This window comes from Protopterus annectens, chromosome 2.part1 (assembly GCF_019279795.1).
Source record: "Protopterus annectens isolate FY-2018-M chromosome 2.part1, PAN1.0, whole genome shotgun sequence".
In the NCBI taxonomy this organism is placed as follows: Eukaryota; Metazoa; Chordata; order Ceratodontiformes; family Protopteridae; genus Protopterus; species Protopterus annectens.
The window spans coordinates 1,077,565,810-1,077,580,174 of NC_056729.1; the positions used below are offsets into that span (position 1 = coordinate 1,077,565,810).

The 14,365-nt window shown below is 37.4% G+C and overlaps 1 protein-coding gene across 2 annotated transcripts in view; it reads right to left on the minus strand.

Moving 5' to 3' along the window:
• LOC122794328 overlaps positions 1 to 13,020 on the minus strand; it is a 1,793,522-nt gene extending 1,780,502 nt beyond the window's left edge. For both annotated transcript variants that reach the window (XM_044062632.1, XM_044062631.1), the window contains exon 1: positions 12,913 to 13,020. The gene's annotated coding sequence lies outside the window, so the exon portion shown is untranslated. The remainder of the gene's footprint in view (positions 1 to 12,912) is intronic.
• Between the last annotated feature and the right edge of the window lie 1,345 nt (positions 13,021 to 14,365).

The following is a 14,365-nucleotide window of genomic DNA, read 5'->3' on the forward strand; positions in this document are numbered from 1 at the left end:
AAGTCAGATGGCATGATGCCAGGGCACTTCTATGGGCTAGGCTTATAAAGGCTCCAGGGCCATTAGCCTAGTATACACCTATGAACCTATGAACCTATGAATTCTTAATGGATTGTATGGCAAACATCAATTATACTGCCTGCCTTTTAAATCTTGAAAGTTCATTATAGATTCCATTCTGACTATTATTTCTCTTGTATCTTATATTCATACTTTTTTAGGATTTGATACATTCCTCTCAACTGTCCATAATTTGGTAGTACATGAACATTTTTGCATCATGTTTTTGTTCTGTTCCTATTATAATTTGCGATTTTTGGCAAATCATTGAGGATTGAAGTAATTAAATAATGACTGACATGGCATTGCAAAATATGCTATACTAGCTACTTTCTACGTTTAGAAGAGCAATGTTTAAAATGTGCCCTTGATTTTGGGTTTTTGACCTCTTCCCTCAATTTTATTTTTCTTTGTCCAGAATTCTTAATAGTTTGAGCACAATTTGAAAGTTAGTAAAATATATAGCTTGAAAACATTGTTAATACATTTAGTATATAACTGTTGAGTATTTTAGTAGCATTGAGTACAACTCTGATCTCAGATATATAACAAAAAGTATCCTTTTCTGTACATTTAAAGAGTTTTTTTTTATTGTATCTGCTTTATTTTCTTAAAAAAAAAAAAAAAAAAAAAAAAAAAAAAAATATATATATATATATATATATATATATATTTGTTTCCTGCCTTTCTAAGCTAGTATAGTCCAGTTTTCAGATTAAGTGCTGAATTCAGGGCTGTGTTACAAATCTCTGTGTTTGCCCATACCTTACTTGGATAGAAGGAAGTTTCTCTGTTCACCTGTGTGAGAGGGGAGTTTTGAGCAGCCTATCTGTCCCTGGAGGAGGGGTTTCAGCCCAGAAATTAGTAGTTTATTGGCTATTTTGGGCTAATTTCTATCGCTTTCATTTCCCTGCTATAAATACCGCATTTGCCTGGTTTTGCATGCCAGGCAGCGCCAGTTAGCTTGGGTATAACTATTCCCGACTCCACAAAGTCTCCTCTTCAATTTTTCCCTTGGAACTAGACAAACTTTAAACTTAAGCACTCAAGCCATTCATTTTTCAGCCCAGCACTTGCTCAAAACTCATAGCAAGCACTTGTAAACCCTAACACTAGACCCTCCTATACTGTACAGAAAGACAAGGCTCTCTATTCAACCTTACCAGCCATTCAGTAAAACAGTTCAGTGTACCTATCCAGGCATGTCCAAAGGGCAGTTTCAGGTGTACTCTCCAGTCCAACTGGTGAATCTGGGCATTTTGAGGCAATGTTACAACTGCCTCATATACACAGGCAACCCTCTCCTCCTACCACCAAACACTAATACATGTGAGAGATGCAATTATACAGCCAAATTGGAGGCTAAGCTCTCTCAACCCAAGACTGGATCAGACAGTCAAGAGGAGAAGGGAAATACTTGCATCACACCACCAATCTCACATAGAACCATTAAACCAGCACCAGCAAAAAACACACATAAATATAGGAAAATATACTCGGAGGCTCTAAATAAAAATCTGCAAAAGCAACAGAGACCTCCAAAGCAGACATCCAAGCAACCTCCACCCCCTAACACAAATCATGAAACACATAATTCCCAAAACCAGTATGCCATGCAATCACAGCCCTTAAGGCAAAATAACATACCCAACATACTAGTAATAGGTGACTCTATAGTCAGGCACACTGACGTCCCACTCGCTAGGCTGAATAAGGAGAAGGTTACTGTTAGCTGCCTGTCAAGTGCCAGGATCCACCACATAACACAAGCACTCAGGTCACTCCAGAACAAGTACAAATATGACTCTGTCATTGTCCATGTTGGTGTGAATGACATGAACCGCACCTCCCTGGACTACATGAAAAGAGACATGGAAAAGCTCTCTGATCTTGTAGCCCAGGACGGTATGACCCTGACCCTGAGTAGCATCATGCCCTCACCAAGAATGATACCACAGTATAAAGAAAAAAAATATCGATTTCAACAACTGGCTAAGTTTCTGGTGTCATTCAAAGGGGATCCAGTGTCTGTCCGCCTGGGATGACATGCTCAACAAGCTACGCTGCTTCGCTAGAGACGACTTGCACCTGTCACCTTTAGGCTTTCGAATACTGGCCAAGGCTCTTTACACCCCCATAGTGCCTTTTTTAGGCAAGGCTCAAAACACAAACCCACCCCCATAAATAGCACAAGTAACAAAAAACTGAGGGTAATGCTACATGCCAGAAGTCTAAACCTCAAAATGCATGCACTCGAGGCACTCCTCAGTATGGAGAAAATTGATATATGTGCAGTAACAGAAACCTGGTTTAAGGCTCCAGAGAGCACCCCAGCATTACCAGGCTACAACTCATACCAAACATTTCAGCCACAGAACCTGGACCGAAATACAAAAGGTGGGGGTGTATCCACATTCATCAAGGATACCCACACCTCCAGGTTAGTGGCACAGCATGATGCTTCAGGGATCATCCATGTGCAACTAACAATGAGCAAAACTGCAATTCAAATTGTAGCTTGCTACAGATCACCCACTATGTCCCAGGACCCCCATTCCGCATTTCTGGAAACACTGGGAAATATAAAGGTCCTACCAAACACCTTAATATTGGGTGATTTCAATTACCCAAACATTAATTGGGAGAACTACTCAAGTACTAACTCCCTTGCCCAACATTTCCTAGAATTTATAAACTCAAATGTCCTGGATCAACTGGTCAACACTCCCACCAGAGGTGACAACATATTGGACTTGGTCATCACCAACATGGGCGACCAGTGCTCCACACCAGAGGTCAACCCCTCACTGGTTAGATCTGACCATAAACAAATCACTTTGGATATCCACATTCCTCCCCCACCCCTGGACAAGGAAAACACTGTGAAAAACTATTTAAAAGCAAACTTCACGTTACTTAAGACCAAGGTGGAAAGTTTCAAAGCCCCCGTGCTAAAGGATAACATTGTCCAAGCTGCCAAAATCCTTTACTAATGCATTCTACAGGCACCTACAAGAATGCATGGATCATGCTATCCCAAGCAAAACCAAGACTCACTCCTCTAAGAAAAGGAAACCAGTCTGGTGGACTCCTGCCATAAACAAGCTATACAATAGAAGGAGGAAACTAGTACAGAAAAGAGTAAAATCCCAAGAAGGGAAAACATCCCTGATCAGTATCAGCAAGAAACTACAGTCCCTCATAAAATCATCCAAGGCGAGTTTCGAAAGAAAAATTGCCAAGGACTCCAAAGATAACCACAAGGCATTCTTTAGCTATGTCAAGAATCTAAGTGGCAATGCTCAGATTTGCTTGGAGTTAGTGCAGAATGGTACAAAATACACTGAACCGACCGATATTGCCAACATCCTGGCAGACAGGTTCAGCGCAAACTTCACCCCCCTCTCACCCCCAAAAGAGCCCGTAACCATACCAGAAGAATGTAGAGCTCCTGAAATCACAGACACTCAGGTTAAAACAGCCCTCTCCAAAGCCAAAAACACAGCATCAATGGGACCAGACGGTGTCCCAGGCTGCATCCAACATGAGCTCAAAGATGAACCCCTCACCTAAACACACTTTTCTAACTCAGCCTCTCCACAGGTTATGTGCCCATAGAGTGGTGCACAGCAACGGTTATTCTGCTCCACAAAGGTGGAGCCACAACAGACTCTGGGAACTATCGCCCTATAAGCCTGACTAGCTTGGTCTGCAAGGCTATGGAGTGCATCATCATGGAACTCATTAACAGAGACATTGGGAACCTCCAAACACTGGACCCAATGCAGTTCTGCTTTGTTAAGGGTAGATAATGCCTCCTAAACCTGGTGGACTTCTTTGAGACAGTTACCAAGGCTATAGACAAGGGAAAGGTGATACACACAGTCTATCTAGACCTCGCAAATGCCTTTGACACCATTCCCCATTCTGGTATTATAGACAAGCTCACCAGCCTGAACATAAAGCCCTACGTCACAAGATGGGTTGCCAACTGGCTCACAGACAGAACCCACATGGTAAGAGTTGCAGGAGCTAGGTCTGACTCTAAACTGGTTACAAGTGGCATTCCCCAGGGCTCAGTCCTAGGACCCCTCCTGTTCAGTATATACTTCTCAGAGGTACAGGCAAGCACAGGAGGACTATGGCTGACTAAGTTCACAGACGACTGCAAACTAGGGGCTATAAATGACTCTCTGGCTGACACAGACATCTTCCAAAAGGGTCTCACTTAGACGGACACCTGGTGTCAAAATCATGGCCTCAAGCTAAATGCCAAAAAGTGCATAGTCATCCCCTTTGGAAAAAACAAAGTACCCACAAACTACCACGTAGGTGGTAGTCCCCTAAATACGGAAGACGTAATAAGGGATCTGGGGACCCAAGTAGATAGTAAACTCTCCTTTGATAATCACATTGCCAAAGTGGTTAGAAAATCCTTCTACATGGCACATCTTAAAAGGGTTCGCATCCAGATCAAAAGAGGTCATTAAGCCCCTCTACTCATCGCTCATCAGACACATCATAGAGTACAATGCCCCATTTGGGATGTATCTTACAAGACACCTGCAACAGCTGGAAAGACCGCAGAAGTTCCTCACCAAGAGGATCACTGGCTTCAAACAGATGCCCTATGCAGCTCGTCTGAAGAAACTCCAGCTGTACTCGGTTGCATACCGCCTACTCAGAGGTGATCTCTGCCTGAAATACAAGGACATGTCCAACCAAGAACTATTGGACATGCTCCACCTAAAGAAAAGCTTATCACCTCAAGACACATGCTCTAGGGATCTAAACCTCACCACAACAATAAATAGGATGTGCTGGAGGGATAGATTCATGTCACAGAGACTTCCCATGCTTTGGAACAAGATTCCAATCTATATTAGGCAGAGCTCCTTGCTAACACTCTTCAAGAGAAACCTTGACAAGTGGGTGGGAAACAGAAAGTTTATCCCGGGGATCACTTCAGTGGCTCTGCTGGACAGAGGCACAGGGAACTAATCTTAGGGGGTGGTGAAAGCTAACACATTCTGGCTAGGCTTATAAATGCCTTCGGGCAGATAGCCTAGTACCTACCTATGAACCTATGAACCTATGATGTATGCACATATAAAATAGTGAATTATTTTCATAAGTTACATATGTAATCAAAAGCTTCAGTATTTTTTATATAGTTCATAGTTCATAAATTCATACTAAGCTAACTGCCCTTGCAAGCCATTTTAAGCCTAGCCAATTATCCCTTGTGAGACTCAAACCCTGCACCTTGTGTTTATAAGGCAAACATCTTAACCATTAGGCCACCCTCCCAACCCATATGGTCCAATTACTATAACAAGACTAGCATGCTTGTATTGTTTTCATGCCAAGCCCTTAAATAGGTTGTTAGGTGATGGAATTTAGCATACATGCAAACAAGCTTAATGAGCATGATTTAGAGTGGCTAAATCCTTGTGTACTCCCACAGTGTCATTTTAAGAAAATGTCAGTCTTCTAAAGCTTCCAACATAGAAAACAGATTTGGGATAACATTAAGGTATTGCTCAATACTAGGAGCCTTAATAAAAATTCTACTCCCTACAAGCACTCCTTAACTTGGAAAACCTACATATATGCATTATCACACAGACCTAGTTCAAGACCAATTAATTAATTCCATCAGTACAGGGTTTTGACACAATCACATGGTGTCTCCATATTTAAAAAAAAATCATCTCCAGACTTGTTAGACAAGATAGCAGCCTATAGGTCCTCCACATCTAACTTACTGTTAACAAAATCCTTATCATCGCCTTCAATGCCCACTTAGCTAACACACCCTAGCTAGCGGGTATGGAATCCCTATGTATTAAACCAAATCCTATTCTTCTAGTAGACTACCCTTCCATAATTTGTGAAATTTATGCATCCTCACACATGTATGCTCAGAAATTTCTGGACTCATCAATACAAATTCTCTGGACTTGTTTGTCCATATCTCAACTGGAATTGACAAAATCATGGATTTACTCCTTACTACTATGAGGCAGCTTTGCTCATCACCTCCTTGATCAAATAAGATCATAAATCAGTTACATTTACTATAAGGCTGAAGTCTAAAGCAAATTCTAATGCCTCAGCTTTCAGAGATTATGTGAAAGCTACTCTACTAAAGATGAGTGATGACTTGACTAAATTCAAAAGCCCTTTACATCTTGAAGACCCAACTAAACAGAATTTTTTTCTGCCAGATTCTGTGTACATATAAAAATTGCATAGATGCTTCTGGCCCCTCAGAAATAAATACAATGCAAAATTCAAAATAATCACCTGTGGTAGAAACCTAATATAAACAGGCTCTATAAATAAGATAAATAAAAGAAAAACATTACATGCAAAATAAATGTAACTCTGAAGATGCCAAAAATGCTATTGCTAAATCTAAATGAGGAACTGTAGACGTCGATCAAATCAATGAAGCCCTATCTGAGGTAGAAAGGGGAAACCCTGGTGAATGATAACCACAAAGCCTTGTTTAATTTTGTTAGCTACTTCAATACGCAATCTGCAGAGGTAATAGTGAAATATATCAGCATCTGAACTATCTTGATAGTATAAATAAGCACAACGAGGAAAATGTTTAGAAAGGAACATGTCTGTTTTCACAGATCATAAATTCAAGTTTAAGGTCATAGGTCAGATTAATATTGACCCTAGGGGTGGCCCCCATTCTCTGTTATTAGAGAAATTAGAATTAATTTGGCAAATAAGGCTTAACGCCTACACATACCCTGGCCTTAATGATAAATGTTCTATTATGTGCTTACTAAAATTAAAAAGTTTAGAGAGGTAAATTGTATATTCACATATAAGTATATGTGCATGTAAGTATGCTGATTTTCTATTTTTACTGTTTTTGTATATATATATATATATATATATATATATATATATATATATATATATATGTACATCTTTCTTATCATTGTGCATTGTTATTTTGTATAAATGTGTGCATGATAAGTGGTCAGAGAGTAGAGTATATACATAATTATCTGACCAGAATCAAGATAGTTCAGATGCTTAAAGCATAGAATATCTAGTCTTGTATATGTTCAGATTCATAAAGTCATATTCCATCAATATATTTTTATACTTACATGTTGACATAAAATGTTTTTACATATAGGTACATATTTAGTTTTAAAAGGAATAAGTTTTCTGTGGAAAATATTTTTGTTCGTTGGCTGTAAAACGTTTTAAATAACATAAATGTTTTAAACAACACAATTAATTTAATACATTCACAATGGATTTGTAATCAAATGAGTTTTTTTTTACTTTAAATATGTAATGAGTAGGTCACCTGATCTTTTTAGAGCTGTATTTAAATCCATGAGTTTTAAATTACATTTTATCTGAGGAAGTCCAATGACTCAGTTGGACCAAAAGCATTTAGTAATAAAGTATGTTGCAGAGTTCGTACAGCTTGGTGGATTTTTTATTCCATTGTTTGTTCCTTAAAACCATAAACAACCTCCAACAAATGCAGTTCAAAACTAAGACTGTTATCAATTTTAACCCGAAGATCTCTGATAACCTTCATCTCCTTAATACCTGACTTATTTAAGATATAAAAATTATAAGGATTGCCCACACCAAAATGCATAAGACATGTCTTACTTATATTAAATTCATTTCATTATGCAATATCCATTTATATAAATTATCCAGATAAGACTGAAGACAAAACTGATTGGAGATATCTGAGATTATTGTACAAATTTTATCATTATCAGCATATTTAGTTAACCAGATCTTACTATCTGTAGAGAAACTTGACATGAAAATGCCAGAGAGAATAATACCCTATATAAAACCTTAAGGACACCTGCTTTACTCAGTCTATCTTCAGATTAAAAAAACAACCAAACTTAATCCTATAATTAAATTGTTTAAGTCAGAAATTATCTACTTTATGTAAACATATGTACCTGTGGCAATGTTAATGATTATTAAGCTGCTGTTTACTGTAACTATGTATTTAAAATTACTGATGTAAACATAACTGTCAGATGAAAAGTTTCAAGCTGTATTAGAAGCTTTTCTCCCCGGACCTCAGCTGAAAAAGGACCCATGTCCAATCAGACTTTCCCACTAAACAAATGTAAAATAAATAAATAATAATAATTTCTGCCCTAACAAGCAGTTTTTTAGCCACACCTTTTATATAAAGGTATGATTTTCAGGTCTAGGATGTAATCATTCCACTTTATTCAGCATTCATTAGGTCGATCATGCAGAATAATGCCCCTTTCGGTATGACCTTGACAAAGTTCTTATAACAAATGGAATGACCACAATATTTCCTCAATAGGAAAATCAAGGGTCTCAATCATAAAAACTATGTGGGCCAAGTCTTGTTGCTTTTCTCTGTATCATATAGGTTTCAGAGATGTGATCGCTGCCTTGCATATAGATCCTCAACAAACCCTATACTGTCAGACCTATTACACATTTGCAAGTTTACTTGTAGCATAAACACCCACTCAAAGAATATCTGTCTCTTCTGCAACATAAATAGAACATATTGGAGGGAGATGGATGTATCATAGAGAATTCTGCTTCTATGGAACCATCATCCATTCCACATAAAGCAACAGATTTTTCTTACTGTATTCAAATATAATTTGGACAAATGGATGGGTAACCACAAATTCACCTCTTGTTTAGCATTCTATCTATAATAGATAGGGGCAACACATAAATATCCCAATATACATTCTCATTTGGCCTATCTCTGGCTTATTTGTGCACAAAATTTACGGGGTTAAAAACTACAATGGGCATGTAAAGCTAGGCTTTTTAAGATCCGAACAGATCAACAGCCTAATAAGTACCTTTAAGCTTGTGAATACTAATACTATAATAGTAACCAAAGCTAACATTTTCACTCTGAAAAACACTTTAATGTCACTTGAATGCAGAATATACCACAATACCACACATCTGACATTGTAAGCAATTCTCACAGAGCAAGACTAAAGATGCAAATAGCTGACTCAAGTGAAGTAAGAAAGATTATTTTTAAATATGAAGTGCCTTACTAGAATTTCAAGACTCTTGAATGTGAGTCTCAAACTCTGAAAAGGAAATGTGATCGACATAATATGACAACAAAGTGCAAAACTTGCTGTTACACCTAAAACTAATACGTTTTTTTTTTTCATTTTTTGCATGGTTGTAAGCCCCCCTGCACCCACAATATAGGAGTCACCCTCCACAACTCGAAGATCACTGTATGGTAGAAAAGAGGAATTACTGCAAGGTCCACCAACTTTGATGCTAATATATGCTTCCCTGCAGGGACTATCATATCACTTGTTGGGCTCTGTTTGGACCATTTTGGTGGGGCAGTTGAGCTGACCCTCACCTACCATCCCACCTTAAACCCACAACCTTAATCCACTTGTTGACATCCTGGATGTAAGATTACTTCAAACAAGATATCCAGAATGCATGCTGTTACAATGTATTAAAAACAAATTAATATATTTATATGTTTAGATTTTGTCAAAAACATTGAAATAGAAGTAAACTTCAACCTATCATGTTAAGTATAGCACTCTGCAGATACTGCCATCTTTAGGGGACTATCTTTCTTTAAAGTAGGTTCATTTGCAACATGAAACCTAGTAAAATCTTTTAACTCATCACAGTCCCCGGCTCTGTTCTCTGATCCATACCCATTGTCCTCAGATGCCAGGAAGTGTAGGCCGATGAGTCAGTGGAGATAGCGTTGCTGGTTTTGGGAAGATAGGGGTGGGGAAAAAACAGCGTATGTATTTTCTAATGTTTTACATTTTCACCTCATATTACCCCCATGTTCCTTTGTTGTCTTCCATTTACCTCTAACATGTTTCTTATTGTTTGAGTTTCTTGATAGTTATTTTTATACCTTGATACATTCAGCATGTTACTATAAAACCACATAACAATGTTGAACTACGGCAGAATCCTCAACAACAATCATCATCATTGTCCCCATCATCATGTCATGCCACTCCTTAGAAATGGCATTAGTTGTTCATCACACTACTTACAACTATTTATGAAAGTTTATTTGCATTTATTTGCTAATTATTTTTTCTTTGTTTTTTTCTAAACTAAGTAGGTAGACTAACGCTTGCAGATCATTTCCAGCCATAGCCCAGGCCACAAATGTAACATTAAAGATTGCATGCAGAAATAATTCAGAGTCGCCACTAAGCGTCATGTTTTGGCAGGAATGATAAAAGTGAAATGGCTTAAGAAAAGGCATATAGATGTAGTGAATATATACAAAACCCACACAATTTGTTCAACTTTCTACACTAAACAACCCTCAAAACTCCTCCTCAATCCAATCCAACCAGTTTCTAACTTTAATTTTCTTAATCCTTTCCCCATTTTATATGTGACTCTGAAAATTAGATATTCCAACAGTCCATTTATTAGTTAAACAGTTTCTATCACTGTATTTCCTCTTTGGCCAATTGGAGTCATTTTTCTATCCACCTTTCACAGGTTCATAAGTTTATAGGAGATTACTAGGCTAACAGCTTAAGAACCCTTACAAGCCTAGCCAATATAACCTGATTTCACCCAATATATGTCCCCTATGGGCTGCAAATGGCATGGATTTCTGCCTATGCCTTGATTATCTTACAGATTTGCCTCCCTCCACTGAACACAGACACACAGACACATACAGACACACACACACACACACACACACACACACACACACACACACACACACACACACACACACACACACACACACACACACACACACACACACACACACACACACACACACACAGACACACACACACACACACACACTCCTCCTGTGTTTAACTGCAAGCTTTTCCTTAAGAATACCATTGAACTTGGTATTTATTTGTTTTATTTATTTATTTTTAGTAAGGACATGCATTATATTTATTTATGAATTTATTTTATTTATTTATTTATTTTTGGTAAGGGCATTCATTAGTAACTAATCATACTTCCCACATCAGCAAGGGAAACAAAATTAAAAAAAAAACACAGTTACTCTGTCAATTTTCAAATGAAACCCAGTCTTATCTTCTGTAACAGTAACTGAAATGATACACAGAACCAGATGTTTAAATCCAGTCTCAGTTTTGGGATGAAAACCATGCTAAGAACATAGTAGGAGCACCTAACTACTGTGAGTGCATGAGCAGCTAACGCTGCTGCACTAATAAGATTTGTAGTTACTGCAGAAGCAAGACTGTAAGAAGGAAAATGCCTTGCACTTTGCAGCAATGCCTCACGGGTAAATCTTGTAGGTTATATAAGATGTAATGACTCTGCCATAGCCTAGTGTGCAGCACCACTGTAGGAACAGGAACCCATTTGGACAGATAGGTCCAAGTGACCTAAGTCTATATGTAATCATATTTTAATTCTCATCAATACAAATATCACACTGACCCCAAACATACAATAAGAAACCGACAATAACAGATATCCTGAAATCAAGTTATAATCACTTATATTTGTCTAAATACAGTTTAATCTTTTGTGAATCTGGATTTGATATTGGTTGGCTTTAACAAAATTTGCCACCTTATTACAATGCTGACAATGGTGACCTCAGAGTTATTATAAATGATTAGGGGAAAACAAAGTAGACCCCCTGCAAGCAGTATTGTTTTCTTGCACTTAAAATAAACGTGTGTGTGTGTGTGTGTGTGTGTGTGTGTTTTCGTATGGGTGCATGTGTGTGTCTTTGCACATGTACTTCTATGTGTACGTGTGTAAGTGATTTACCAGTGTGAGTATTTAGATAACATTTACTGTGTGTACATGAAATGGATATATTTAAGAAGAGTTTTTCAACAAGACTTTGAAAATACAGAAAGGTAGAGTTTCAGAGTGCTATATTCAACAATGCATACTTTATAGAATATGTATTAACCAAACATCCCATGTCCTAACTCTCATAAGTGATGTCTCAAGCAAAATGTACTTTGTAGTAATAATAAGAGTTTTAGTCATTCTTGCAATCAAGCATTCAGGACTAACTAATAATTTAATGCAAAATGTCCATAATTAACAACAGGAATAAGTGGCCTGACAATGAAAGTAGATATGAGCAAAGTACCTGTGTATTTGCATTTTCTTGCATAATTTTCTGTTTTGATACTGCATGTGGTATGAACTTCACTTATTTTTAAAATATCAACTCAACTGGAAAGGATGCTTGTGAATTTAAAAATCACTTTTATGATAGTTTGTTAGTTTAAAGGAAAAAATGTTCTTGGGGGAAACCAGGTATCTAGCTGATCATAGATTTCTTGTTGGTCCAGTGGCAATGACAACCACTTGGAATGCAGGGGGTCCTTTATTCAATCCCCAACCAAGGGTCAGTATTTTCCTTTCCTGATGAGTTGTTAATAAAATACTAGGTTCACGATTTATATTTTAAAATATCATTGTTGTTAAAGTCAATCACTCACTACAATGTCTAATTCCAGATAAACCATACATCACAATTTTTAGCAAAAAATCTTTGTTAATTTCCTGCGCCATCATCTATTTGAATAACAATTAATCATTAAAAGTAAATAACTTCTCCTAGTCTGCATGCTTTTTTTGTATGAGCAGTATTAAACATGCATTTTTTGCATTAACACTAGCTGTGCTGATGTGTTTTTCCTTGAGAATTGTGGTCTGTTTCATTACCCCAGCTATTTTAAAGCTGTATTAATAATGACCTTAGTAACAAAATTTCATTTCATTTGCTTTATATTCCACATTTGTTATGTAAAATTAAGACTATAAATAAAGTAGTCTTACCTGCCAAAATGAATGGCTTCAAAAGACACTGCTTTGTCAACAGTTTTTACTTCCCTATTAAAAACCACCTTTTGTTATATCCTAAGCTGATCTGTTCTGAGTAACAAGCTATCCAGTGTTGAACTGACATCATACCTGGTGTGTATATACATACACAGGGCACACACTGCCACACCTACTCCTAACATTTTAAATTAAAACTTCCTGATATGAAATTAGCCAAGCCATAGCTAATTATACTCTGAAAGCAATGACTTCTTCATAGTTTTGAACTCACTGTAGAAAAAGTAAAAATGAATTGTTATATCAGGTTTATCATGTTTTAGAGATTTAAATAATATGCACATAAGATGTGTATTATATTCTAGAAACACATATATAAACAAACATAGCATTCCCAGTACAACACGTGTCATAAACTACAAATGTGCTTCAGAAATGTTTCTACTTATTGATTAATATGGTGTTTTAAAAACATCCTTGGGTCTCCTACTTTAACACCAAAAAGACTATTTGTTGACATGGTAAACACACCGGACAAACAATCCCTTTTCCAGGGTGAAATGTGAGCAATGTCTACTTAAGGGATTTGCTCAAGATTGCTCAGCAGGCAAATGATGACTGAGGGAATCAAACCCTGTGCCACAGGAACAAGAGCTCACAACATTAACCTCCACATCAACTACCAGTTAGGTTGCTGTTACACTTGCAAGTTTTATAATAATTCTTTACTTACATATACAACTTAAAGTGCATCCATAGTCTTGTTTTTGTTACTAATAAGTAACAGTCTCAATTTTGTTTCATTGATGATATTTTAAAAGTATTACCTATTCCACTAGGTTATGCATACAGTTTATAGATAATACTGAAACCCTTTGAACAAAATAAAGCATCATTCTGGCTCCAGTTAACTCCAACTACAAGTAGAAATGAAATATATGCCACTTTACATATATCTTCAGATAGATACTCCTGTGGATTCATTAAACTATGTGCAGGAATAGTGCTATTCCTGCAGGGAGCGGATCGTGCCTGTGTAGGACAGTAGCGAGCCTTGCATACTAATGAAGGCATGTTATCTACACGGACACGATCCATCTATGAGCACAAGGGGCATGCCCGAGCATTGCTCACACAGCACACATGCCCCCTGCACTCCAGAATTACCATATGGCAATTCTAAAGCATTTATAGTGTCTGCGGATACTGTTATGTCAATATAACAGTGTCCGTGGACAAAATATGTAAAGTAACACAAAAGCACAGCCCCCCACAATGGTCCAACACAGATAATGTCCAGAATGGTATGCCAGTGTACATGCTGGCATACTAAATATGTAAGCATGTTCCTGAGAGAACCTGAATGACCTGTTTAAGAGCGTTAGGTGGACAGCCACAATTTGCTTACAAGATGGGGAAAACCTTAAAATATTTGTTTGAACACCCTACC